We start from the raw sequence: 23,819 nt of genomic DNA on the forward strand, positions 1-23,819 counted from the left end.
TGTAAGACGCCGTGGGGGTCAGAGGGGCTGCCGCTGTTTGCTCGCGACCTTTTGTCTATGTTGACATGGGAGGAGGCCCACGCTCTCCTCAGGCGCTCTACATGTTGTCGCCGTCAAATGGCAACCCTCAATACTTGTTTGAAGTTTTTCTACCTTGAAATGGACAATGTTACTGTAAAATGGGTAGCAAAAAAAAAAAAAAAGTTAAAATTTCAAAGACATTATTTGTTACATCCACATGACACTTTTTGGTAATCATTTTAGCAAGAATCACGGAAGTTGATGCGCCATGATGTGCTTTCGTGGATCACATAAAATGATGTGGCGGGCCAGGTCTGGCCCCCCAGGCCTTGAGTTTGACACCTGTGCTGCAAGTCAAAACAACTCAGCAAATTGATTTTGGAGCAAACAACTCACTTGGAGGATATGGAAAGTAGAGGTGTGTGTTTATATATTGAAACTAACTGATGCCACAAACTGTATGAGGGAAAGTTAAAAAAAAAAGAAAAAAAAGTTTCCACATTATTTCTAGACTTAAATGAGATGCAGTGTTTTTTTTTGTTCCTTTGGGCCAAGTTCACCCTGTAGCTTTTTTTCCCCTCTATCTTTTTAATTTACTTTTAATCGTTAATGTTCGGCTTCCACGAATGAGAATCTTTCCCGGAGCCTTTTTGGACTGCTTTGTGCAGTAAACAATTAATTAGGTTCATAAGAACATTTTTCTCTTTGACCCTCAACAACAACAAGAAAAAAACCCCACTCTGCAGCTGTTCAGGACAGCGTGGACCGTGACAGTGCCCCCTGGGAGGGAGGCGGGGAACGTTGGGCGCCAAACCGCGGGTGGGATGTAATCAGCACCATTACGCTCCAGGTGCTGCTGAAATAAAAGATGGAAACAAGCCTGCTGCGGTGTTGCCATGGATTAGAATCCAATTAAGCACTGTTTAGCTGCGCGCAAACTGCCAGGCCTTTGCCTGTTGACTCATGAAATGAATGCATTGTCGCCGCACAAAGCCAACGTTGCAACAGGGGCGCAGCAGCGTGATTTCGGCCAGGCAGTGGGAAGCGCTAAGAATCACGAAAGTCTGTTTTTCTTTTTTGTGCGCTTCCGATTTTTAAAGGGTGGTGGGGGGAAACCTTTTCGTAATGTTTGTTAATAGTGATAGCAAAAACTACATGTACCCCCACAATGGTTTTAATTTCTCCCCCCCCAAAAAAATACTCGTGTGCTCCTGTCAGATCATACTGAGAGATTTAACAAAGATGACCAAAAACACTGGCGGCCCGGTGATCGAGTGGTTAGCACATCGGCCTCACAGTGCAGAGGTACCGGGTTCGATTCCAGCTCCGGCCTTTTGTGTGGAGTTTGCATGTTCTCCCCATGCCCGAAGACAGCTGGGATAGGCTCCAGTACCCACTGCGACCCTTGTGAGGATTAAGCGGATCGGAAAATGGATGGATGGATGGATGGATGGACAAAAACGCTTTCTTGAAAATTGCAAACTTCCCTTTCAAATGGTTGGACGATGGCGATATTTTCTCTTTCCATTTCCTCCATTTGAGAAAATTATATTTTCCGTTAGAACAACTTGGAAGTTAACCAGCACCGTAGAACGTCCACGTTAATACCTTCACACCCCCCATAAGCCGCTTGCCATTTCTACCCCGGGGCCAATTGACACTCCCGTAAAAGCGAGGCGGAGGTGAAGGGTTTGCCACATTTCCTCGGAATCCCCCTTAATGGACATTTCGGTAATACCCCGAAGAGGTAACAAATGAGAGGTGTAAAGTTAAACGTCCTGTGAAATCATCCCATCTTGAAACAAGCTGCCTTTACGGCCTCAGGAGGCTTTCACCGCACACAATTATCTTCCCGGAACACGTACACACTCCAGGTCCGCTCACTTTCAGATGTTTGAGATGGCGGTGGTGATGGCGTGCTCGCCAGCTTGGCTCACCTCCGCGCCGTAATCTGTCCGAAGCATTTCGGATCAAATGAACGCAAGCAGGTGTGCCCCCACGCACCCCCACGGTGGGCGCCCAGGTGACACCTGCTACTTCCCCTTTAATTCGTGCCGAAACAGCTGTTTCAACCAGGAGGCCGCTGCCGGTAAGTCGGCGGGGCCTCGCTCTCCGCTTGATAACAGTCACATTTGATTAGGAGCACACGGCTTGGCGGTAATGCATGCATCAATACTTGGCGAGTTAAAATAAACAAACAAACAAAAAAGCCCCCCTACATTTGGCGGGTAACCGGACCCGCACCCGGTCCACCTCCATTTTGACTTTCCATCTGCAAGAACAAGAAGGCACAAGGCCAAACAAGGTGAGCAGAGAAAAGGTGAAGATAAAAAGCATTCACCACACTGCTGAGCTGCGAGCCGGAAGGCGACTTAGGATAACTTTGATCCTGGGTAGAAAAAAAAAAGGGTGCGCCCATCTCAAAACACAATTTGGGGTATATCTCGAGCACCCGCTCCACAGGGAGATCGTCTTCCTTGAAGAGGTAAGAGCTCAGTGGTTCGCGAGAATCTACACCAAGTTCTGAAATGCAGTGAGTCACCACTGCTAAAAGGTAGAGGATGGCGCATAAGTTTCACGCTGTGAACTGGCTTCCGGGACAAGACGGAAGATTTTTCAAAATCTTACCCCCATGCAAGCGAAGGAAAAGATCTCTTGATCTGCATGCAAATATAATTTAATATGCTCTAGCAGAGCCACTTTATGCCACGTTATGATTATTATTATTATTATTATTATTATTATTATTATTTATTTTTTTTTTTTACAGCTGTGGCTGTTGTGAATGAACGATATCAAATAAAGCGGAGTAGATTTTTGATAAAGTGTGCATGTTTGTTGTCCCGGGAATCCAGCTACGATGTTTTCACCAAACCTAGATTAAAGGCGTTCAAAGTTAGGTTAGCATAGAAGTGAATCGCGTTCATGCAGTTCTCATGAGAATTTAACAGTTTTTTTTTTCAGAAAAAAGCAGTCACAATGAAAACCGTTGGCAAAACCGTTGGCAAGAACCCTGACGTGAATGCGCATTTTGCTGCCTTTGCCAAAACGTCGCCGCCCAAGTGGGATCGGCGCTTAAGTTAAATGAATCACGAGTTTATTTGGCTTCGAACTGAAGCACAGTCGTACAATTGTCAAGAGAATTTAGGAATTTAGAAGGATGTTTTTTTTTTTTTTTTTAAGAAAATGTTCCATATGACCTGATAATCTAAATCAATTCTCAAATCAACTGAATTCAAAGTGAATCTCAGTGCTGCACTTCTTTTAAGATATTTTAATAAGTACAATAGTTTGCAGAAATGTGTGATAATATCTAATAAGCACTCTTTGCTTTGTCAATGCGTCAAACAGTGGAGCATCATGCAGGGGTGTCACGCAAGATGGAGCAATTTTTCTGATTCTTCTCCCCTGTGCTCTTCTCTTCTCTTCTAAAGGCACACGCGGGCGGGAAAGGAGGTGATTGACGCCACCCGATCCACATGCAAATATTTCAATTCACGCTGATGTCATGTCAGTGTGTTGTGTGTGGCGGGAGAAGTTTGTTTACCAGCAGAGTGCAGTGTTGTGGCAGCCAAGTGCTCCTCCCTGGTAAGTAGACGGTCGGTCAATCCGAGAAGTGTATCAAACAATCAGCCTTTCCACAGGCTTGATTGACACTGTCGAGAGGGATTGAAATCAACCATATGTTGATTATCGCGCTTGTGGTTTGCAGTACAACTGTCCGTCATGAAATGTGTGTGTGTGTGGGGTGGGGGGTGGGGGGGGTCTGTGGGAGTATACCACCAGCCTATAAAACATAAGGGCCTTATTTATTGCAGGCGGTGCTGCCGTCTACAGTATTGGCATTTTGCTCCCACAAAAATGACCTGCGATATTGACTTGACACATATTTTTTCAAAAATCTAAGTTTATTTCATGATTATATACTGTTTTGCCTTAAGTCGCGCAGTCGAGTTGAACTTAACTGGTACAGTATTACAGATATTCCGGTTTGGGTATGAGAAAGGCGATGAGAGTGCAAACAACAGTGGTAGTTGTGCACAGATTGATACTGTCAGGAAACACATGCAAATACTTGTTGCAGCTTTTTAGGTAACCTTGACTCCAAATGCTTATTGCCCCTCTTCGGGCACTAAACCGACAACCGATAATCCTACCCCAAACGTTAGGGGGTTGTTCTGGGGGTTCCTTTCAACATTCCAAATCCGACCCTCGGAATCCAAGACGACAGGTAGAAAAAACTGTGAGCGCATACCCAGGAATGGTGGGGTCCAGAATATGCATGAGACCCCCATCCCCTGACCCAGTGCCCCCCCCAAGCGCCCTTTCTCCGTAGGCTCCAGAGTCGCTTCACGAACCCTTAACGCCAAGCCTAACTGCATCCCTAAATCCTAATGGTCCGATCATTGTATCTCATCAAGATGAATGCATTGCAGTCTCTCAACTTGTTGCTTAGTAATATTCAGATGTAAAGTGGCCAAGAAGAAGTTGCTTAGTGACTGAGCCGGGGAATGTTTTCGCCGCGCTGTTATTTGTTCAGTTTGTGAGTCTGACCTTGGCACACTTCGAAGTGGGTCGGCATTGGCGTCCTTTGAGCGGAAACTTGAATTCAAAACGCTCGCTTTTGTGGGGGGGTCAAATGCGTCCTCCGGGACGCACGGTGCAGATTCGATTGAGGTTGGAAGCCGGTTCATTTTTGGCAGCACCTGTGACCCGACACAAACAAATGGACCATAAATAAGGCAGGAGAGAGAGGCCTATGATCCCCCGCACCCATTCCTGTCTTTCCGGGTATGCAGAGGCGCGCCAACAGGTAATGACATGGTATTGATCTGGAAAGCTGAGGAGCTGACTGATGATGTCGCCCTCCTGGCCGACGTGCGGTAATGAGTTGCCTTCTCATTGGCTCCTCCACTCCATCCTGCAATGTGTCACATTGACGCTCCGTGCAGGAGGAAAGTCTCCGTCATCGCCGTCACCAGACGCTATCATTCTTCAAAGCCCAAGAAGCGCACATGCTTAGTCACCTGGAATGGAGTCTTAAACGCAGACAGGACAAAGACATTCCTTGGTTTCCTTTTCCTCCTCCGCGGAAGGACTTATGCACGCGGCACTTTTATCTTTGCTTTTGCTCGTCGTCAGCGCGCTGTGTCGAGCCTCGCCACTCCGAGAAAAAAAAAAAAAGACCAAATCAAAACAAAGCTAGGTACTTTAAGGACAGTATGAGCAAGGTTACCTCTAATTTTCCATGCGTCTGAGCATTCACACAAACGCCCGGAGCCTTCCTTGGACCATGGTGAGCAACATTCACACGGTGGCTAAACCGCTATAACACCTGTCCAAAACCTGACATCATAATAAGGTACCCGATATGTTACCAAAAAAAAAAAAAAAAAATCAAACCACCTCATACATTTTGGGATTTGTTGAATTTTCAAAAATGCCCCACATTGTGTGGCTTTGAAGTGAATTCCGCTCATTTAAGTCTCATGGGAATTTAGTTGGATTTTGTTCATTTTTCATATTTCTTCTCACATCTACAATTTGGATGTATTAAGCCTACAAATTAACTTTTTTTTGGAAGTTTCATGAATATGGCCCCAAATAAAGATGAGAGAGAAGCGTGTTCATCTAATCCCCATGAGATGTCAATAGGACCGAGTCAGTTAGTGGACTGTAGCTTGTCCATCCATTCATCCATTTTTTGATCTGCTTTATCCTCACAAGGGTTGCGGGGCATGCCGGAGCCCATCACAACGGTCTTCGGGCAGTAGGCGGGGGACACCCTGAACCGGTTGCCAGCCAATTGCAGGGCACACATAGACATTCAATCGTTTTTGCCCACACTCACACCTTAGGGCAATTTAGAGTGTTCAATCGGCCTGCCATGCATGTTTTTGGAATGTGGGAGAAAACCGGAGTACCCGGATAAAACCCATGCAGACACGGGGAGAACATGCAAAGTCCACACAGGATGGCCGGAGCTGGAATCTCACCTGGTACCTCCACACTGTGAGGCCGACGCGCTAACCACTTGTCCACCGGGCCGCGACTGTAGCTTGTAAGTTCACAGATTTCTAAGTTTGATCACACTGTCTTTTTTTTTTTTTATAATCATGAAAAAGAAGAAAAAAAGCTATCCATTGTAACCTTGGAAACTGCAGTCTTGTTTCAACCAATTTAATGCATTATGAGTTTAATTTGGGCTTTGAAGAACGTTACTGAACATTTAGGAGGATATGAAAGAGGAGCCTGACTACGCTATTTGGTGCGACTGATTTAGCCTCAACTAGTTTGCTGTCCAACTACTTTTCCTCCTCCATCATCTTCCCCAATCTATACCCAGCGCTTCAGTCATCCCAAACACGTCATCCTGCCTCCCCGTCCGACATATTTCAGCCTTCGCCTTCATTTATAATCCTCGGCACAACACCAACACATTTCGTTTCTCCCAGACAATGACACACTGGGGCGTGATCTGTGTGATGGAGACATTTCTCGCTCCGACTCATGGTCCCCGCCTGCCTCCATTACGGCACTGCAATACATCTCGCCGGCGTCCGGGCCCCGGTGATGCTCGGAGGACCTGGGCGGGGGGGTGGGGGAGGGTCACCCTCACCCTCACCCAAACCCACACCCGACACTGCATCATTTGTGGCAAGCTATCAACAGCATCCTCACTTTTTTTTTTAAAAGTCTGATTTAGAGGGAGAGGCGCAGGGGGGTGGGGTGCTGATGATACGCACCCCTCCCCCCTCCCAGGCCCTCGCCATCTTTGAACAAAAGACACCGCAGAGATCTACTCTTGAGGAGACGCATGAATCATCGCTGACAAGGCTCCTCCCGCCGCGCTGTTGTAGCCATGAATAATCCAGCTCAGCTAAGGCCTTGATCAATTAGTCAATCTCTCAAGTGCGCCTCTCAATTAACAAGGTGATTCCCGACGCTCCCGACTCGGTACGCCGTACTTGTCTCTGCCAATTTAGGCCCAAGTCCAAGCATAACTCTCGGCGCTCTGGAGATTCACGGGCAGGCGCTGAAAATACGAGTTAGAAACAATTGGCTGAGATTGATTTTGGTTGCAGATGACCTTTCCCTAAACCCTTTTAGTTACCTCCACTCTGTTCGTCAAGCTTTCGGAGCCAACGGTCAACTCTGGCTGCAGTCCCACGGAGATATATCAGCCAGGTTTGGGAGGGGTGGGGGTGGGGAAACCCGTCCGCAAAGAAACAATGCAAAACAAGCTAAAGGAAAGCTTCAAAAGCAGCACCGCTACAGTGAAGATGGATAACTCCAGCTATAGAAATCAGTCCTGGACACCAGTTTTATCATGCATACACAACTGGGTGACCCTGTGTGTGGTAACAGGACACACAAAAAAAAAAAGGTCTCAAGAACACAAGCCTTGAAATTGAACATCAAGTCAGAAGCAGGTGTCCGTCCGAGACAGATGAGTGATGTTACTTGGTGATTCATGGGCGCCAACCCTGAAGATAGTGCATCGAAAACAACCGCTAGAGATCGATTCGGTCACCAGATGACCTTTCACTAAACCCCCTTAATTGCCGCCGCTATGCCCGTCAAGCTTGTGGAACCAACAGTCAGGACCAACTGCACTCGTGGCAGAGTCGTCTCGGTTTAGGAAAAATGACCATGATCAAGGCGGCCCGGTGATCCAGTGGTTAGACCGTCGACCTCACAGTGCAGAGGTTCAATTCCAGCTCAGGCCTCCCTGTGTGGCGTTTGCAATGGTCTCCCCAGGCCTGTGTGGGTTTTCTCCGGGTACTCCAGTTTCGTCCCACGTTCCAAAAACATGCATGGCAGGCTGATTGAACACTCCAAATTGTCCCTGAGTCCCTGTGAGTGTGGCGTGGATGGTTGTTTGTCTCTGTGTGCCCTGCGATTGGCTGGCAACCGGTTCAGGGTGTCCCCCGCCTACGGCCCGAAGACAGCTGGGATAGGCTCCAGCACCCCCTGCGACTCTTGTGAGGATCAAGCGGATCGGAAAATGATTTCACCTCCATTCTGGCGCTTGGGCACGCCCGATCCGAACCATAATGTGCTCGTAAAGAAGTCTGTCGGCCTCCAAAGTCCTCTCCAGTCGAGCGTTGTAAGTGTCAGTTGGGCGACTGCGGCGCGTTAGGTTGGCTGTAATTGGAGCAATCCGTTCCCTTCGCCCCCGGGGCCGCGAAGGCTGTTGGAAGGCTGCCTAGATGTCCTCAGTTTCCCCTTCGAAAAGCTCCCGAATGTTCTCCGCCGCACCGCGACGACCTCTGACATTTTGCACCGCTGCGAGCCGCCAGACGCCTGCTCTCACTTCTGACCGCTCGGCCCATCCAAGGGGGAATGGTGGTGGTTTTCGCGGAGTGTTTTTTTTTTTTTTTTTTTATTTTTAAACAGCAAATAGAGTTTGGTTTTGTTTAAAAAAAAAAAAAGTAAAAGAAAAAAAAACGAGCAATTATGGCTAAAATCAACTGAACCAATCAACTGTAATTGTCCAGTTCAGTTGCTGGCCGAAAACATGGAGGCTAATCAAAGTTCGTTAATCTTTAATATCACACTTGATAATAAACGTAAGAGAGATGCAACAAAAGGAAATAAAAGCACATAAAAACAAATCTTGCAATGTTTGGCCAAATCTTGCGATGAGCTACAATTAATGTGGTTTTTTTTTCTCCTCAGGAGCTAAGCGAAAAATGAAAAAAAAAATAAGGTTAAATCGAGTGTTTTATGTATGCGGTGATTCATGATCCTGTGAAAGTATGTCGCAGACATGTTATTAAGACATCCGGAAACTGTTGTCAATTATGAAAAATAAATAAATAAATAAGTACAACGTGTCCCGATGTAGAGGTTGGAACAATTACTAAGATACTATTTTTTTTTTTTTTTACTTGATCTCGTCAACATTAATGATGGAATACCCTTAGTATTAAAATCTTCCAGAAGGGTAAATCAAATGAAGGAGATTTCAGTAAGAGAATAACATTCCAGTTACAGTTTGCGTGTACACTCAAGGCCCAAATGCAATGAATAAAAAAGTCAAAAGAAGTACTTGCGATTGTGCAGAAATGGAATTATATGTGGATGTCGAAGACGCAAGACAGAAAGGCAGTCTTTTCTGAGTGCACTAAGCCCGAGGTGCAGCGTTCTCAAAGGTTCATCTCTGAATTATTAAACACGCAAACTTTACTCATGAATCTTTCAAAGCCAATCGCACCTTAACTGACAGGGGAAATAATAACGAGGTGTCTGCGGATTGACTTTTAAACTCCGAGCATTTTAGACAATCCGCGCGCGTCCTCTTAAGATGAACACGGAGCATTTCTTGACAAATTTGAGGCACAAGTGGTCAAGCCAACGTGATGCTTTCTTGTTTCTTTCTCGATCTGATCATACAAGTTCTTCAGTTAAGTGCATTAAGGTTAATTTGCCTTTGGAGTGAATAAAAAAAAAAATCCCACTTGGATTTTGTGAGAGTAATGTTACAGTTCAATGCAACGAGTGAAAAAATATAATAATAATAATAAATAATAAAAGAAAGCAAAAAAAAATCTCTACTTTTGTAATTTTTTTATCTTAATCACTTTTACTTTGTCACTTCCCACCTCTACATTTCGCCCAAGTTGGACAACCGTACTCAGACTTGGCCAATCGAAGGGTGAAAAGGAGTTGAAGTTCAATTAAAAGGGACTAAATGGCACTAATGTGAAAACAGGCCAAGATGCCGTTCCCGTGTCGACAAATGGGCGCTCAGTAATTAGTTTATTCGCAGTGATGCAGCCGGTTTTAATTGAATTAAGCAAACAAACCCTCCATTAGGCTGCCCGCGCAACATGAGGGGAGGACCACGACAGCGCTCGGCCGCTTCCTGCGCAGTCGCAACCCCCGCCGCAATACGTGGCCGTGCTGGAGAGACTGGCAGCGCTGCCGCGGCCAGATGCATCACATTTCCTGGCTCGTTGGGAGCCTTTCTCTCGCCTCTTTTCTTCAGATTAGTCATGCTTTGATGGAAGGCCGTCTCGAAACAATTGGCGCTCTGTCACGCAAATGCTTGGGTGTCATTTCACATCGCTTGCCCTGACCAGGGCTTCCCGCAGAGAACCTGTGGAGATGTTTGTCCTAGCATTAACCGGGGTCTTTTATCAGAATGACTCAACTTTACCCATTTAAGTTGGGTAATTGCATCAAAGTACCTGGCTATTGCCGTCGTGCTGCGATACTGATAGCAGGATTAGCTCGGGCGTGTTCCCGCACTCACATGAGTTGACGTGAGGCTCAGCAGGACGCTGTCTGGATTAACGGGCGAGTTTACCTTTAAGTGGCCAGACAGCGGGGGTGATCGTGGGCCTCCTGTGGTTTTCCAGAAAGGACCCGAGAGCAGTGAAGGTGTTGTCACAGGAAACGTAGTCGCAACGTAATTAATGCGGAGTTGATTGTTTTGTGCTCGTCGTTTACCTAGCGTGCACTCGTGTGAGCGTCTCAGACGGACAAAAATTCAAGAGCTACCTTGAATTCGGTTTTCCTTGTAACTGCAACCAAAGTGGAACAAATATTTTGGTTTACAAAATAAAAAGAATAAAAATAAAAAATCGAAAACTAAGCCATAAAGAGAGCGACATTTTCCTTTGTTTTCAACTATGTCACATGTGTCAAACTCAAGGCCCAGGGGCCAGATCTGGCCCGCCACATCATTTTATGTGGCCCACGAAAGCAGATCATGTGTGTCAACTTCCGTGATCATTTCTAAAATTTCTACCGAAATGTCAAATTGTCATGTGTAATAAATAACATTGAGATTTTACGATAACTTTCTGACCCTGTTTACGCTCACTTGAACAATAAGTGAACAAACAACAAACATATAATTGACTGATTTCAAAACTAGTAATCCATGAATTTGTTGTGTACAAATAACAATACTACGTAATGATTAAACATGAATTCGGCCCTCTGAGGGAAGATGTAACTTTAAATTGGCCCCGTGACAAAAACGAATTTGACACCCCTGAACTATGTCCTTTGACATTGCAGAGCTTTTGGAGTTCATTTTTAATGTATTTGTTTCTGTATTTCTGGACATCGGTACAGAAGGTTAAACACTTATTTGAGCAATGGAGTTAACTCTGAAATCCCCAAACAACTCTGGGACAGAGTCAGAGGTCTTAGTTTGTGAGCCGGACTGTTTGCGGTCACGTCAAAGTTGCTAGTCTCCTTCCTAACGAGCCCAGTGCGGTTCAAATGGTTTTGAAGCTGTTGTAATATCTCAAAGCTTCAAGCCCAGACTTCACCCGCTGAAAACGTTTTCTCATCCTCCCAACAACGTCGTTCAAGTGCCAGCAGAGTGACATTTAATCAGACTGCAAACCTCCGCCAAGGCCGAGACACCAAAAAGCATCCCGACCCCCGCTACCAAACATTGCCGCGTGTAGTTATTTTCCCTTTTTTCTTTCTTACTGCGAAGACCAAACTGAAAACGACTGGATTTTATTCTTACTGACAACAACAACAAAGCGGTGCACAGCATAAAGGTCAGCGAGTTTTTACTCTTGAAGAAACGATAACTGGTGCAGAAAGAGCGCAATTGCCAACGGTCTGCTGGATGTTTTTCAACAACAATCACAGTCACAAAGTCTCTCGAAGTCTCTAATAACAACCAAAACATTGCTTGATTTGTTGCTGGTCGACTATTTTTTTGGGGGGGAAAAATAGTCGCTAGAGATGATGGAAAATTTGCAACACAGACGGCAAGACCGACGAGCGTTGTCGCAACAATGTACCTCCACTCCACTTTTTGTTTGGCATGGTCGTGAAAGCTGTACTCTGCATTTGCCGGAGACAAAACAGACCACCAAAGTGTTTTAAAGTTATGGGAAAAAAAACAGAATGTTTCATTTCATACTAAATACACTGCTCTTTCTTTTGTAATTGCGCAACAGTGACTTTGAATATCAATCACAACTTTTCAAACGATTAACAAAACATTGTGCTGTAATAAAAGATGAAATTCAATGTAATCGTTATGTGATCTTGTAGAACAATCCTTGCACTGGTGGCTGTCCAGTTCCAGGCAATTACTAAAATGAAATCATAAAATAAAAAGATATAAAACTAAATAAATAAATAAATAAAAAACCTGAACACCAACGGTGCAACACACATGTAGACAGACAATATAACAATCCTCACGAGTATATATTCTGTATCGTCTGTGAAATTTGACCAATATTACTGCGGGTTACCGAGTCGCTTGGTTGTGAAACTCATCTTCGTTTGTGTCAGGATGAGTGTTATACCGTTAAACCTTTACGAATCTGATTAAAGAAGGAAAGTGCAGCTCTCTAAGAATTCTATTTAAGTATAGAAACAAAATACTTTGAGCCCATTTCATTACAAGACTGAGTTTGGCCCACAGACAGCGAGTGTGTTCTTCTTTTTTTTTTTTTTGCACTTGTATTTTCTACTAAATGTTTCAGCTCCCCGCTTCGGTTCATCATGCGCGACTGCTGTCGTGTCGCCTTCCTGTCACACGTGTTTCGATGTTTGCTGGCTGACTTGTTTGCCTTGTGCTTTCTTTTCCCTTCTCTTCAGGTTGTCTTGTCGTGGCTGCGGGTTGTGTGTGTCGTCGTTTCGCCCTCCCCTGTCAAGGCGCATTATGCAATATTAGGACCGTGTAAATAAAAGCCCACCTGTCTCCACAAGGATTTTTCCACCAGGAGCATCCTGTGCCGGTGCAGAATTGATATATTAAGGTGAGTGTGGAAGTGGAATGATACAAACAACAAACAAAACAAACAAAACAGATCTAGACAATGCATGCTTGGGATGTCGCCAATGAAGGCATGTTGTGGCCAAGAATTACAAGAAAATAAGTTGTCATGTTCGGGGAAGTCAAGTCAGAAGTTGTGGTTTAGTGACAAGAGTCATAAAATTTAAGTCAGAAGAGGGTGGGGGGGGGTCAATACGGTGCGAACTGTTGTAGTAATGTTGCTGTCGGGATACAAAAAAAGTCTTAATATTACTAGAAAAGAGTGTGACGTTACGAACAAAATAAATGTATTACTACACGCACCAAAAAATCTTTGTTGCATTTACTTCGCCTCAGTTTGTGTTCATAGTTCAAGTAAATATTATGCCATTACTTCATATGCCGATAGCTCATTGTAGTAGTTGAAGTGGACCATTTCCCTTTGCACGAATAAATCAATCCGACAAATAGCCAAGCGTGCTTTTATGACGAATCCTCATTTCAGAATGCTTTTGTCACATCTCGAGAACGTCACACTTGTGGCTTGAACCGAGCCCTTTAATGGACCTCCGTGAGTCAACTCCGAGTGTGTGTCTTTTTGCCTGCAGTGAAGTGTCAAAGCGAGTGTGATCAGAAATGATGGGGCCACAAACTTTTACTGGCGCCAGAAGTCTAATTCTCACAGATCCTCTGCTGTCATTTTAAGCAGCCGTTGTGTCATCATTACCGGCTTAATCGAGCTTATTGCGCCACTTCTAAGGGTCCACTTCACGCCGCCTTGTTGGACCCGCTGGTGCCGTGGTGTTTACCCCGTTTAAAACTCATTACATTTATTTCTCAGTAGCTTTAAAAAAAAAAATGCGCAAAAGAGAACGGGTGCCAACACAGCTTTTTGACAACGGGGTCTTATTTACAGGTCGCGAAGCCTGCGGTGACAAATAACAAGCGGCGCCATCTGGGCGACTTTGCCTCACATTAGCCGGTAATGAACATTAATGTCGCGAAGAGGGTCACCAAGCAGCTCGAGAGGCGAGAGCTCCCACGTTATGGTCCCCTCGCCCCCTGGAGAACGCTCGCCTGCTTTCTCGCCGGCTGCAGTCAAAGTGAGTGAATGTCATCTTTATGGCATGCGGGTGAAACTGCATCCATTATGTCCTCCTGTGCAACTCCTGAGACAAAGTGCTCGGTTCACAAACGCACGCAGGTCTCTACTTTTTCTCCACAACGGTTGACAGGGCATACAGGCTTTTGTTTGCAATAGTCAAACAGAATTATCCATTTTAATAGGCAAGAGGAGGTCAAAGGTCATCAACATACACATTTTTAAAAAAAACACCGGCTTGTTTTCCTAAGATACTTCCTGGGCAGCTGTGGATTTGGGTTCCAAGGTTGGGTTCATTATTTTGTCGCAGCATTTTGGGTTGAAGATTGGATTTGGACAAGCTGAGGAGCTGACGATGGTCATTTTTCAGTGTACTGACGTTGACGTAAATTGAATGTAACATTCTGAGACAAAGTTGGTAGCGGCCGGATGGCTCAGTGGACCAACACCGCTTGTAAAAAACTGTGCCAAACATATTCGAGAGGTCACCCCTGAAAGGGGCAAGTCGCTTCTCTGAGAAACTGTTAGTAATACAATTAGTAATCATTTTTATTTTTTAATCCACACTGTGAAAAACTATTAGTAGGTTATGGGGCCTAAAAAAAGTCCTTTAAGTTGGAAAAACATTTATTGCCGCAAAGTGAGTTAGAGCAACAAAGTAAGCAAGTTGTTATTAAATCTATCTTTAAATTTGGGGTTCCGTAAGGGGGCCCAACCGTTAATTCTTTGTTGTGAAATGCAGGAAAGCCGGTTTTTCACAACAGCAAAATGTTTAGTTGGAATTGCCCAACTTGAAATGTTTTCGCAGTTCGTTGCCTTGGAGTTCGCACATTTTTTTTTTTCATACAGCTACTGTATGCAGCTCACCTTGTAACTTATTTCTTAATAGTTTGAACTCATCAGTATGAGTAGTTTTTACCCCTCTGTGGATCAAAATCTTGACCCAATGAGCTAGGTCATTAACTGACTGACCTTTAGCTCCGGTGATGCAGTTATGCGCCATCGTATTTTATTTTATTTCATTTGTTAAAACTTTTGTGTGAAAGTAAAACTGATAGAATGCTTGGGTTGCAGTGTACACTGACACAAAAATATATACTGTAATATTAATAACACACACTCGGGCACACATCTTTTTTTTTTTTTTTCCACGTGAACTCTTGACAGAAGTGCGAAAACAGTCTCGGTGTAGTGCAAGAGCAGGAACAAACTGCAGTGTTTCTGTGATGTCACGTCGGCTTCTCGAGCTCCAAACAATGCATTATTTATGTGCGTGAGATGGTGTTGTTGATATTTTATTCTTCTTCTTCTGACTGTGTGGGGAGCGACGACTTTATGGACAAACGCTTGAGGGAAGTGCCTCCTCGCCTTGTCTCATAACACTTTGTCTTGGCACATGTAGATTGTACAAAGAGCGAAGGTGTGTAGCAAGAAGTTGAACACTTGATTCTTGCCCGGTGGCTATTTCCCATAATTGTCTGCCTCTCTGCTTGGCTTCTCTACTCATTAAATGGTAATTACAATTCGGCATCGTGCTTTTTGTTGGCCTTATTAAGGCTGCAATATCAATAAAAAGGTAGGCTGATATCTACATTTAAATGTGTTCTTTTAATAATTCAATATGTATTCATTCGCAGAGACACACCGCCTGAAACTGTTTGACAGCCTCAACTTGCTTCCACTCGCTGCCACTGGATGGCATTACACTCAGATAATTTTTAAAAAACATGTCGAATTAATAGTATTAATCCCTGTCTAGTACAACTGCTTCTGATTGGGACTCATTCTCTACTTGAAGTCCACTAAAACATGTGACTTAGGATTTTCTGAAAATGGCTGACTTCCTGTTCAATTGCAGGGAATATGTCACTGAGACATTTTCTCGTGTCCTGGTATAGTAAGACAGATTCACCCAAATTTGTGTCGATAAAACCGTGTTGGGTGTCGGGAGCTGGGTTTTTTGTTTTGTTTGTTTTTTGATAACTACCTAGTGAGTTTAAAAAAATGAATTCAAATTACATGGAGTGAACATGTTTATCACTGGAGATATATTCCAGAGCCAAGACAGGTACCAAGGTAAAAATCTGTGATATAGAAGACAATCATGTAGTGAGGGACACAAACAATGACACACAATAGAGATGAGGAGCACTGGATTTAATAATTGCTTCTGCAGGTGTGAAACGGCCCGAATCTTGACACTTTTAATGGGCTTCTTGATATTGATACTGATATGAGCACAAAGAAGGCAGCGTGTGTGTATCATCTCCTTTGATACTGTATGAGTACAATCACAACATCTTCGCTCTCTCCTGCTCACAACCAGTATATTGTACAGCAGGTCTGTCATCTCACGCTGCGGTGAAAAACACCCCTCCGTACTGATTTTGCCAGCCAACTGTTGTCGTCAACGTGAGACCGACGATCACAATAGATAGTGAATGGGTGATGTGTCAAAAGCGGTTTGTCCTCGCCGGTGGGTTTTCATACATTGATTGGTACATTGATACATTCAAACAAACTATTGCTGACTACTACCTCTGACTAACAAAGCTAACTGTGGATCTTACTAATTACGAAAATAGCTAGCTGGCTAAGCATAAACTAATTACCACAGAATATTATAAAGTACAGTTCAGTACGACAAATGAAACTAACAAAACTATCTTACAGAGTACTACAAATGAAACTATCTAACTGGTTCTACACCTGCCTACTATAAACTAACAAAGCTAACTGTTCATCTACCCGCACTACTAACAAAGCTAATTTTTAACTACAAACTACTATTGACAAAGCTAGTATACACCAAACTAACCACACTATTACCAATTCGGCTAACATACAAACTAACTACCAATGACTGCTACGAATGAACAAACAATGCTAGCTAACAAACTTTCAGTGACTATTAACTACAAATTCCTGCTAAAAAATGAACTAACTTGTATCAATGAACCTATTGCTAATTTACTACTGAAAATGAAGGCGGCTGGTTACTACTGCTTACTAAGTGCCATTCACAAAGCCAACCATTTCTAAAACCAACACTAATTGACTAGATAATTACTTCTGACCACTGATTACTCGAAACAAATTAATTAACCCATTGATGAATTAACGAACTGTAGTTACTACTTCATGGATGTTTTTGAAAAAGCCGTTATTCTTTATCACTTGCGTAGAGTGTTGACCCACAAACCTGTTATGTACATCTGTGTACATGCACAGTATACAGGCTGTGGTAACAGAAATGAGGGCAAGTATATGAGCCTTGAAATTTTTTTTAATCATGCTACGGCTTGCACAAACATCATAAACATGTTTCTAGGGGCTGAGCTGTTTCTTATTAGATTTACATGGATTCCTCACGGAGACATTCATTTTGGGTTAAGGGTACCTGACTTATGATGCCTGAATTATAATGCTCATTGCATCCAACATGTCAAATCGTATTGACTTTACAGTCCATCGTGAAGTTGAGTGACGTTTTGATCACCAGCAAGTGTCAGTTTATGTGTAAATTTACGCTCAGACTGAAACCATTAATTTAACTAACTTTCACATCAGAAGATACCACTCACCTTTTAATATGCTAACTTGTTTATTTCAGACATTAGTGTGAATGAAAAACTGTCCATCCCCTCTCTTAAAACGTGTACCTCTGCACTGCGAGGCCGACGTGCTAACCAATCCACTGCCATCGCACCCTTTTTAAATTATTATTGATATTATATATGACACAAATGATCTGCCTTGTAACAGCACCATCTTTTTTACTGTACAAGCAATTAAAACTTAACTAAATGAACTATATACTGTATCTGGTACTGTAACTGAATGAAGTAACCAAAACAAAATGCTCACAAATCAATTTATCATGCACCAGAATCAAAACCCAGCATGCACGGCGGTGGGGAAACAGCCATTAAATTTCAGCAGAAATCTGCTTTACATTGCATTTAAAAAAAAAAAAAAAAAAGCCAATTTTTCCACATTGAATTGGGCGACAGTGTGTGCCCTCCACGTCTCCCTCTCCCGGGAGGACTTTCAATAAGCCTGCGGCTTCCAAGTGGAATTCCCGCAGGAGGCCCAGCTGTCATCGGAACTCTTGTTAGACAAAACTTTTGGGGCAAAACACACACACACATACACACATACACACATACACACACAGTCAACCCTCTAGGTGACTGGCAAAACACTTTCTACAGTGGTGGGACAGGTTTGGGGCCGATGAAAAACATACTGAATATGCACTCCTTCTCAATTTATCCATTCCATCTTTGACAGTATGGCGCTTGTCTTCATTAGAGTTGTGTGTGTCTTTGTTCAATTTCACACTTAATGGGCGTGTAGATATTTCAGACATCCAAGTATTTGTACAAAAGCCATTAAAAATTCAATTTGACATCATATGTCCCCTTGAAATCAATACCTGTCTGACAGCTTCCAATCAAAATTGATTTTTTTTTTTTTTTTATACTGTGATCACACGTTTATTCTTTTATAGTTTCACCTAATATTACACAAGGGGCCAAACGTCCGCTCCTCACACCTCCGTATTGTCTGTGCTGGTGTAAAATAAAAGGCTTATTCAAACTGGCAGCCTGGCAACAGAAGCGAGAGCACCGAGGGCTCGGGCCGTCGCGGTGAGATGAGAACGCCGTTTAAATTTCACGCCTTGCAACTGTTGCAAAGCGACGTTCGACTGTATTGATGCAGATTCACAGAGTTAGCCCGAGCCGCGGGATAATGGATAGTGCATCACTTGCAGGAATTCATGTGGATTCCGATTGCCTCTTCAATAACATCCTAAAAGCGTGTCTTTAGGAATTAGCTCTCGTGTATTGATGGAGCAAAGTAATCCAAACGACACTCGAAGCTCGCAGTCATTTTTACAATCCACTTTTAAGGTCCACTGGATTGGAAACTGGGGGGTCATGCCCAGTACTTTATATACAGTATTCCTCGCATAATGACTTTAAGAGAAGAAGAACAACAACAAAATGACTCATTAAAGACATGCCATACAGCACCCCCCGGTGTTGATCAGACAAGTAAAAATCTTTTCATTCTCAAGCAGGTTTAAAGCGTTTTTTGGGGTGCAGAATTTATTTAGATGTGTAGTTGAGATATAGCTCTTCTATTCCCCTTGCGTACTTGGTTAGCAAGCGAGAGTTCACTAAATATTATTCAGTCAACCCGTCCGTCTAATAGGCTACGTATACAAGGCTAGGCTAATTTGCGTGGGTCTAGCTACTTTTTGTCTTGTGCAGTGCTTCAGGAGGCGCAAAAGATATTGAAGGAGACACAAAGGTTTTTAATTGTATTAAGCCTGTTGTATATTTGGTCATTGATATATCGTTCAAATCCATAGACATGAAATAAAAATTGTGACAATAATGAGAGACATTAAGTCACTATATGAAGTTTAGTCCACTGACTTGAATTGGTTTACTGTTCAGGACCACACCCAAGGCGGAGTTTATTTATATTTTACGTCTCTATCGTCTATGTCTGTATTCGATAGTTAGCTAGTTAGCTAGCAAGCAAACTCGTGATATGCTAGCATCCACTTATGATAATATCCTAGGGTCTAGCTTTGTTTTTTATTATTTACTGTGAAAAAAGAAATCCGACAAAGAATTGCGAAGCGGGAAAGAGATAAATGAGAACTTTTCCCCATATGACGACAGCCATTTTGACTCACGACTCAATTGTGTCCCTCAGGCACCAGCTCTCGTCTATAATTAAATCAGGAGAGCGAGAACAACTAGCATAACATATGTATTTACTCCAAAAGCAACAAAATACAAATGTAATGATGGCCCTCGATTCAGTTTACAAAACAGAGCTGCACTTATATCACAGAAGGGCAAGTTTTATACTTTTGCTAACCATTTCACTTGATGATTTAAAAAAAAAAAATCCTTTAATTTGGTGACTATGGGAGATGTATTGACATGAATTAAGCTAATTTCCCCCCGCCTGTCTTCACTTAATTACTTTCCAAAATGTTTCCATGTTTGAAATAAAAGGCTTCACTAGAAAAATAGAAAACACCATTATTATATTGCATGGTCGTTTTGTCATTCTCATCACAGATCCTTTGTTTATTTGCTTCTATTTTAGTAAGTCTACCTGCCGATGAAGACGTGAGCGTGAAGCCAATCTGCCTCCATGATGGTCATTTTGATTAATGATGAGCTACAGATTAAATTCTTAGCAATTAAAGCCGGCTGGTAATTATCCCGCGACATCGTTCGACAGGCGCTGCAAAAGGGGTTGGCGGGTGTGGGGGTGTGGAGAAAAGGGGAGTTAATTTAAGATTTATTTCCTTATTGATTAATTAACAGAATCCTATTAACAAGGTTCTGTTAATTTACAATTAACTGAATCCCATTATCAATTCCCCCATCCACTTTACTTCCCATCCAAAGGCAGGAAAACGATTTCACCTTGTTGATGGCGAAGCCCTTATGCTCTGTGCAATTGCGCTCAGGAGGACTAGAGGGAGGGAAAAAAATATATATATTAAAATGATGCCGCTGTCATTAATTTGCCGTCGCCAGAAAAGGGCATCAGTGATCTGTGAAATCACTTTGTTCGTTTGAGGTGGTTGCACTTTCTTTTCATTTATGTCTCATAATGACTTAGATTATAGGAATCCGCACGTGGAGCCGGTGTCTTTTCGGGCATCTGCAATATGTCGGACAGTGACATTACCCGTTCCGCTCCTGACAAACGCTTAAACAGCCTTCACTTTCAATCCAATCAGTCCAAGAGCCAAGCAGGGGCGCTTCCCTTTGTTGACCTGTTTTTTTTTGGTTTTTTTTGTGGAAATAATCTGTCAATGGGATAAGAAATGTTAAAGCACTCCCATCAATTCCATTTTTATTTCTTTATTGTCAGTGTTCAGTTCTGCTCATGTGGTTTTTATGGCACCGCGGGAAGTCTCGACTCGGCCATCCATTGTTTCTCGGCTTCTGCTCCTGTGTGGGAAGCCTGAGATGCACACTAACTATTCTCTTAGATGAGCTTTCTGCTTCGGCGCTCGCTACTTTTTAAGTTTCACACATGCAAATTATGTAACGTGCTTTCTCGTCAGGCCAACAAACCAACCAATACTCATACTGTTGGACTCCCAAGTTAACTTATGGTTACTTTTTCCAGGTATGCTTCCAAGCTTTAAGAATCAAATATCTAGGAGACACATTCGATGGTACCTCGCCAGTGAAAAGCCAAAAGGTAGGACGAAAGACTTTCTTTTTTTTCCTGGTAATTGATCCCAAATCTACGCACTTAAGTTGTCCTTTGTGAACTAATCTAGCCGAGTTTTGGACGCCAAGATAACTGTTTGTATTATTTCCAGTACCAAAAAAGGAGCTGTACAAATCATGTGTCTAAAGCCAGCATGTCATTCTACATAAATTATAATAATGGCTGTCATTTTTAATATATACAGTATATATTTCCAGTATGTGCTCGTAAGAACTGAATATGTACTTTCAGCCATAATTCATAACCATATACCCCAGAGGCCTAATTATTGTACTGTAAAGAAAATGATTGCACACGGTGCATGGCCACATATGTACCGGTATGTGTCCAAGCTTTCGGAGGCTAATTAATGGACTCCACGATAACTGTTTCCACTGTTTCCTGTCATGGAAATGAGCGAGCAGGTGTGAGCCCAAGCTGTACACGTCGAGGGTACAAAAGCAGAACCTCGCAAGCTCACACTGCAGTGATAATCAATCAACATTAATGTACCCAATCAGCACGGTTGCGGTATTAGACTCCCAGGGCCGAAAAGGTACACACATGTTCCCACGTCGTAAGCCAAGTGGCAGGCAGAATCTCGGGGACGAACAGCACCCCAGTGGCAAGACTCCCGATTGTGCAATGATGTGTTTTTCCGAGGGTGCTGTTTAAAATGTAGCAGTGAAATCCACAAGACTGTACCCAAATAGACTAACGATTGGATTCCAGAGTCCTGGCTGTCTCATTTCCAAGATGGCTGTATCTTTTGATGACATCAGCCCCAAAAGAGAAGCATTTTTAATCCTAAAAAAGATACGACTCTGCACTTTTGTAGGCTTATATGAAAATCTGAGTACTTGATTTCATCGTGTCCTCTCCCAGTAACCCATTTGAAACCTCCATTGCAATGTTTCATTTGCACAAGGCGTTTTTTTTTTTTTTTTTTTTTTTTTTAAAGTGAACAATCAAATGACTACGTGTCACGTGGATGATGTTCCACCTGCTCAGGAAACCGTGGAGATTTAGTTCAGGCTCTGCCCAATGTTTTTAATGCCTTTCATCTTATTGTTTTTGCTTTTAGAGCCTGCCACTTTTAAAGTGTTGGCTCACTCTCACTGCACTCACACGCATAAAAACTGCTATAAACCAGACAGTGATTTTTTTTTTTTTTTTGTCTGCCACAAAACAAGAGACGAATATCATGAGAAAATGGCTCGAGAGGATAGGATGGCTCAAATGCAGTGGGAGTGTGGTCAAAACAGGACTCGGAATGAATATTGATGGTTCCGGGGATGGGGGGGGCAGGGGGTGGGAGCAGACATCTGCTAGGGAAGGCGTACACCAATCAATAAGCTTTGTCACAATTTATTTGGAGAATCCTTTCAAGAAACTTTTCCATTTCTGTTATAATTAGTGAAGTGTAGTGTGTGTGTGTGCGTGTGTGTGTGTGTGTGTGTGTGTGTGTGTGTGTGTGTGTTTTTTTAACAGGCAGACTTAATAGATCACATAATAAATATACAACAATACAATACAACAAGGGCGAACAATCCACAACATCTCATTTGACTCATTTAAATGGAAAAAAATTATTTAAAAATTAATAGAATTGAGAAGGAAGTGGGGAGAGTTTATTTGCTATTTCATCACCAGTAATGGAAATTGCTGATGAAGTCAGCCGAGTACAGCCGAACAAATGCTGAAGTCATCCTCCACTTTCGGCAAGATGACAAAGGGCTGATAGTTCAAACAGGCATAATGAGGCAGAATTCTACATTGTAAGTAATATTTTCAGTGTGCGTAACCTGAACAACTTCATAGTTTTGAAATATAAAGTAGCCTTTTATAGGGAAATTAACAGTTATGTGGTCATGAATGGACCGCACACACCTCACTATGAAATAATCTATAATGAATTTCAATCATTAATAAATTTTTACAAGAATGATAAATTATTTAAAATATAATTGCAAAAATGTTTCGAATGTTAATGAACTGTTGCCCCTTCTGCATGCCTGTAATTACACAACCGATGTGCTGCGCTGCGGATGCATCCACCTGATTGGGGGCTTTTTTTATTTTTATTTTTTTCTTAGCAGAAACACGTGCACACTTGCCAACATCGCAATAAAGCCATTTTTTTACCACACGGTACTTGCCGGCTAAAGCTGAAGTGAACACAATTAACCCCGATGCTGCCGAGGAAAAAGTGCAAGCCTTTCGGCAATACCCTCCAACAAGGCTCAGGGGATCGCTCTGTTCTATTAAAGTGAATACGCCCCGATCCACCAACATTTTCTAATTAAAACCTTTGGGAATTACTTTTGAGCATGAAAAAAAAAAAGAAAGAAAAAAAGAAGCATACATGTTGGAGAGGCTGAGGAACTCAAAGGATCACAAATGAAAAAAACCAAAACAAAAAACAAAACAAAAAAAAACCAATGTGTTGTTGGCTGAAGAGGCAGTGGAGCTACATAGATTGTCGCCGTGGCAACGCATTGATTTTTCTTTTGAATATTGCTACCTCAAATGGCCGACTCTTAATGGATGAAGGAGCTGGATCAGCGTCTGTTGTTGTGTTGAGTCCGCATGGAAAGGTCAAAGGAAGGAGTTTTATTAATAAGAGCAATTCCCCCCACTGCAGGACAAATAAAGGATTATGTGATCTTAAAGGATTATGTTACC

At 42.8% G+C, this 23,819-nt stretch overlaps 1 long non-coding RNA gene across 1 annotated transcript in view; it reads left to right on the top strand.

The window, feature by feature from the left end:
- The window catches only part of LOC109513776 (uncharacterized), a 57,524-nt gene that overhangs the window by 3,845 nt on the left and 29,860 nt on the right, over positions 1–23,819 (top strand). The window contains exons 3-6 of the long non-coding RNA XR_002167855.1: positions 3,456–3,609; positions 12,613–12,773; positions 13,686–13,872; positions 21,048–21,122. This is a non-coding gene — a long non-coding RNA (uncharacterized LOC109513776). The remainder of the gene's footprint in view (positions 1–3,455; positions 3,610–12,612; positions 12,774–13,685; positions 13,873–21,047; positions 21,123–23,819) is intronic.

Source organism: Hippocampus comes, unplaced genomic scaffold (assembly GCF_001891065.2).
Source record: "Hippocampus comes isolate QL1 unplaced genomic scaffold, H_comes_QL1_v1.1 scaffold99, whole genome shotgun sequence".
In the NCBI taxonomy this organism is placed as follows: Eukaryota; Metazoa; Chordata; class Actinopteri; order Syngnathiformes; family Syngnathidae; genus Hippocampus; species Hippocampus comes.